The sequence below is a fragment of the Tasmannia lanceolata genome, unplaced genomic scaffold (assembly GCF_043159265.1).
Source record: "Tasmannia lanceolata isolate RefF3 unplaced genomic scaffold, GAP_Taslan_0.1 ptg000003l, whole genome shotgun sequence".
Classification (NCBI taxonomy): domain Eukaryota; kingdom Viridiplantae; phylum Streptophyta; class Magnoliopsida; order Canellales; family Winteraceae; genus Tasmannia; species Tasmannia lanceolata.
The window spans coordinates 8,089,700-8,095,155 of record NW_027518680.1 but is presented as its reverse complement, the minus strand read 5'-3'; the positions used below and the strand labels follow the sequence as shown (position 1 = coordinate 8,095,155).

General features: G+C 41.6%; 1 long non-coding RNA gene across 1 annotated transcript; it reads left to right on the top strand.

Moving 5' to 3' along the window:
* The first annotated feature begins 216 nt into the window (after positions 1-216).
* LOC143860741 (uncharacterized) lies at positions 217-3,848 on the top strand. The gene is made up of 2 exons (XR_013239795.1): positions 217-400; positions 476-3,848. It is a non-coding gene; the product is annotated as an uncharacterized LOC143860741 (long non-coding RNA).
* The last annotated feature ends 1,608 nt before the right edge of the window (positions 3,849-5,456 follow it).

The following is a 5,456-nucleotide window of genomic DNA, read 5'->3' as shown; positions in this document are numbered from 1 at the left end:
AACCTCTCCTCTCATCCTAACCATCCAAACCTCACCTAACCTCACCTAACCTCTCCTCTCATCCTAACCATCCAAACCTCACCTAACCTCACCTAACCTCACCTAACCACCTAACCTCACCTAACCTTACCTAACCTCACCTAACCTCACCTAACCTCCTATCCCATTCTCCTATAAATACCCTCTCATCCCACCATCCAACAAAAAGAAGAAAAAGAACCCCTCTCTTAGAAAATTCATCCCTCTCCCTCATCTCTTCAAGGGTTCGGCCATCCTTGCCGGATCGGGTGATTTTATACGTTGGGTGATATATATCAAAAGCAGTCATTATCAAGCAAGGAATCATCTTCAAGGAATTACCATCAAAGAAAAATCAAACACAAAGTGGGTTTCCAAAGAGGTAGGCATTTATTTCAATTCTATGTAGGGTCTGTTTTCATGCATATCTTTTACTTTAAAAGAAAAACCATGTTAGGAAGCATGTAGGGTCTGTTTTCCCCCTGGTTAGCCTCTGGTTAGACCCTGGTTGCACCCAGGTTCGCTGCTGGTTGCACCCAGGTTCGATGCTGGTTGCACCCTGGTTCCCTACTGATTCGCACCCTGGTTCCCTGCTGGTTGCACCCTGGTTCCCTACTGGTTCGCACCCTGGTTCCCTACTGGTTCGCACCCTGCTTCCCTGCTGGTTGCACCCTGGTTCCCTACTGGTTCGCACCCTGGTTCGATATTGGTTCGCACCCTGGTTCCCTGCTGGTTCGCACTCTGGTTAGACCCTGGTTGCACCCAGGTTCGCTGCTGGTTGCACCCAGGTTCCCTGCTGGTTGCACCCTGGTTCCCCTGCTGGTTCGCACCCTGGTTCCCTGCTGGTTCGCACCCTGGTTCCCTGCTGGTTCGCACCCTGGTTCCCTGCTGGTTCGCACCCTGGTGCACCCTGGTCCGCACCCTGGTTTGTACCCTGCTTCCTCCTAGTTAGACCATGGCTAGTCTCGGGTTTGCTCCTAACTTAGACCCGACTCACTTGACCCTAACCATTAACCCAATCCAACCAAGTCATATCCCAACACAATCCGAGTCGCATGTCTGAATCCATTTGGCCGAATCTCATAAGCCCGCCCACTTTGAATTCCGAAAATTCAAACCCTTGATGATTCCAATATGCTCAATTCTTTGATGCAAATTCCCAATTCCAAAATCCCATTGCTATATCAATGTTTTTGAATCTCAAGTCCAATGCTCAAATACAAACCCGATTCCTGATCCAAATACCAAACCTGTTTTCCAAAATCCAAGCAACCTCCCCAGTGGAACTACGTGTGGCTTGATCCCCATCACGGGGTACGTAGGCAATTTGGCACTCCCAAGTTCAGTCGCACCTTTCTCTATCTTTCCCATTCCCTCACACTATCCATCATCTCGATTCATCTCGTGTCTCTCGGAACCATTGGATTATGGTTTCCGTCGTAAGGACCCTTAGAGCCCAATTTAGGAACACCGGTGTCGTGTCGTGTCCTAAGTTTTAGGGAGTCTTAGGTTTTAGGAGTCCAGCCTCATCACGGACGCTTGCTGTGTATAGCAACCGTGCCATAGGTCTAGTTACACTAGTCACCCACTCTTTCCCTAGGACAAGCCTAGTAAACTAGGATGTAGGCAAACCTGCATTAGTCTAAGGGACCATTTGCATTTAGATGAGAATCATATAGCATCTTAGATGAAATCCTAAGATAATAAAATCCTCAACTTGAATTAAATAACTTCTCCTAAAACTGTTGAAACAGTCAATCCCGTCTAGGTCGGTGTCCTAGTTGAGTTAGGCATAAGTAGCTTAGCTTAGGTGCACCGAACTACGTCGACTCTGATCCCAGTGAGGTTTGGGTACGTAGGCAGCTTGGATGTCTGATGGCATACCACCCGCGAGTCGGCACCACAACAAATTGTGGTGTTTTGTATATTAATTTTCTTGTAAATGCTTAATCAAATCACTTAGGACTTTCCATGAAATTAGAATTTTAGGAGAACTTTCACTTAGATTGAATCCAGACAAATTAATAAATCAAGATACACATTTAGGATTCACATTGAAATTAGATGTTAGGATGCATGTCACTTAGTTCGCACTTTAACATAGAGTTGAATGAGCCATTTAAAATAAATTTAAAAGAGTTAGCTTTTGGAATCGAAGACCGATTATCGGGCAGGAATGGTGCATGTGGTGGATAACTCCCCATACCTTCCATTCTCGTAACCAGGTAGCGAGTCTAGATTTCTGGTTAATTATGGGTCCTAGATCCCATATCTAGGTGGCGACTCTGTCAGTCTCTTTCGTGTGGAATTCGGATTGCCTTAGTGATCCCAAGTTCACAGGAAAGATGAATTCAAATCAATATTAAAATGCACACGCCAATCGCGTGGGAACGAGAGACCAAGAGAGAGAGCGCGGCGGCGCGCGCCCCACCCCTCTCGCGGGATCGGGTACCACAGTTTGGCGACTCTGCTGGGGATCACCTAACTTCATTAAAATTCCAAAAGATAATTCATTTGAATTTAATTTAACTGGCTCATAAGAACTCTATCTCTTGTATACTTGTCAGATTAGTTTGTCTTGTTTTATTTTCTCATCACATTTTACTCAAACTTAATCTAACAAAACCTGAAGGCATCATAGATCGCGCGAACTTATTGCACACACTTACATCACTTGCATCTAAACTCTTGCATCTCACGTGCACACACGTCCTATTTTAGGAACCCGGAGTGTTATCTAGCATGGTTGACTGGGATTTCATCACCTGGTGCCTCTGTGCTAGAGAAGCATTCCACCCTTAGCCTGGTACCTTTATGGTACGTAAACGGATCTCTTGTTCACGTACTGATACGCCGGACACTGGTACAGTATATCGAGCAGGGATTCGCGCTAAGGGAACTCTTGGCCTTACCCCTAGATTAACCTACACATGCATGTAGTATACGAACACATGTGCATCACGTGTGTGAGCCTAGTTTAGGATATCCTACCCATTGGTGTCTAGATTAGGCCGTGGTCCATCTTCCAATGGTCACGATCGGTCCTTATATACACGAACAAAGTCATGAGTCGAGATTCTCTCTCCACTCCGATAGATTAGGATTAAGGTTGATGCCTTCAGGTAACACTGATAAAATGTGAAAAAAAAAAAATTCCCTTTGGGTTAGGATATAAATCCCATCATTTCCAAAGATCTCATAGGATTAGTCATTCATGATCTATCCGTTGAAAGCAATCTTATGCTATCTCATCTAATCTTTTGATCGTGCGCCTTTCGTTCTTCTGTCATACGATTCGATCGTATCTTCATGCCATCCCCTAACTGGCAGATGCAGAATCTCACAATCTTTCGATTATGCGTTCTCATGATCTGATCATGCCTGGTCCAGATAATCCAATCTTGCTTGTACCCCTGGTCTGTTCCTCCTCTAGGGGCTACCTTTTTCAAGATTATTTTGCTAAGTCCTTCAGAGTTCACTCTCAGAATCCTTGAGCTAGGGGCATTTCCCTATGCGAATCAGTCATCATTGTCCAAAATTGAAAGTATCAGCCATGATGATGTTCAGAACGAACCAGCCTTCGCCGAGCCTTCAACGCCAAACAGTTGCAGCAGTTAAAGTTTTAGTCACTTACTATTTTATGTTGAGTCAGTCATCATGGTCAGTATAATTGTTGAGTCCGGTCTTACAGTTAAAGGTCAATGCCTAGTCCAGGCAAGTTATCTTCTGTTTTCCTTTCTTATTTAGAGTTGTGAATCCTGAGCATGTTCAGGATAGGTCGTCTGATGTAATAGCTTTTCTTTAAATAAAATTTCAGTCAGTTCCAAAAAGTTCACTTGTGTCTGTTCTTAAGTGTGCTTCTGATCTTAAAATAAGACTCCCTCTTCAAATGAGGACAAAATTGACGAAACTCCACTTGAGTCACAGCAATTACTTGAACGAGAGGAGGAGCGCCAATCCCAACCTTTCAAAGATGAAATTGAAATGATAAACACTGGCACTGAAACTTTGATTCAGTGAATGCCGATTGAAAATACATTACCCTCTTAACCGTGGAAACCGAGGAAATGATGATAAAATGTTGATCAATATTTTAAACCCCATCAGTTGATCAATTGCCTTTTAGATATTAGATAAGATGTAGATCATGTGGGAGGTCATTAAGACATTTAAAGAATGCATTATTAGAAGATAAAGGAAGGAAAAATACATTAATCCCAAAGAAAGAAGAAAATACATGAAGGTGGAGAAAAATAAATGTACAATTACAGTGTCATAAATAGGAAAGAGGGGTATTTTGGGAATAACATGAGAAGGGACGGGTTTAGAAATCATGGGTCTTGGGTAGGGTCAGGTGTTAAATTGGAAAACCTGACTAAATCTTGGGTAGGGCCAGATTTAAAGAACAAAAAAACCCAACCCGACTCGTAACTTTCTTAAATATCCTTGAATAACATAGCAAATTATTTTCCAATATATTGATACAGTTGTTTTCATTGAGTTGTCGTCCTTAAACTTATACAGTTATGACATAAATTTAGAGATTTTTGGTGTGAAGATTTGTTATTTTTTCCTCCGATCTTTAAAATTAGTCACGATCCTATGCTACAAAATGAAAATCCGACCCGAGTTGCACCCCTAATGTTTTGCGATGCTGTGACAATTAATTTCTAAAAGCATGACTTTTGTAGTTTTGCGTAAATATGAAACTATTAAAGGATTATTTAGCAATTTTATCAGCCAATGGGGGAGCCCTTTCACCTCTTTTTTGCAAGCGCTCCCTTCAGTCTAGAATTCCTTGCAAGAAAAATATTTCTGACAGCAAATTTTTCTCTTTTCATTTTGTGATTTAGAGGAAAATGATGTGATTATGGTTATTTTAGAGGTCACTCTTAAAAAACAGGATAGATGATGAAAAAGTTGCATTATGTTTTTCAAATGATATGTGAATGGTGTTTTATTCAATTTTATGATCGCCTCGTACGATGAAAAGAGACCAAAATGACTTGTTCTTCGTTGCGGGCTTAATTGGATGTAGCTTAGATAAACAAGAAAAGAAGAAGGGAAAGAGGTTGATTCGAGGCAACCAAACCTCCTAGAGATTCAAGTAGGGAGGAACTACTAGAATGAAGTGTCTTTTGGTGCTGTAAATATTCTCATCTCTCTCTATTTCATTGAAATAAAGAAGTTAAATACAACACAAAGGTGTGCCACATCACCAAGCCATTTACCCACTTACATGACACATAACAAGTAACTAACACCCACAAATCTAAATGCATAATCCTACAATAACTACTCTGTAACTAAATCATATTCACAATAACAAGTATCATTCTTCTTCTTTAGTTTTTCTATTTTACCATTTTCACTACCGCCAACAATCGTCATTGTAATTCGAAAGAGAAGGAAGAGAAATTAAGAAGAAGCAGAAAAAG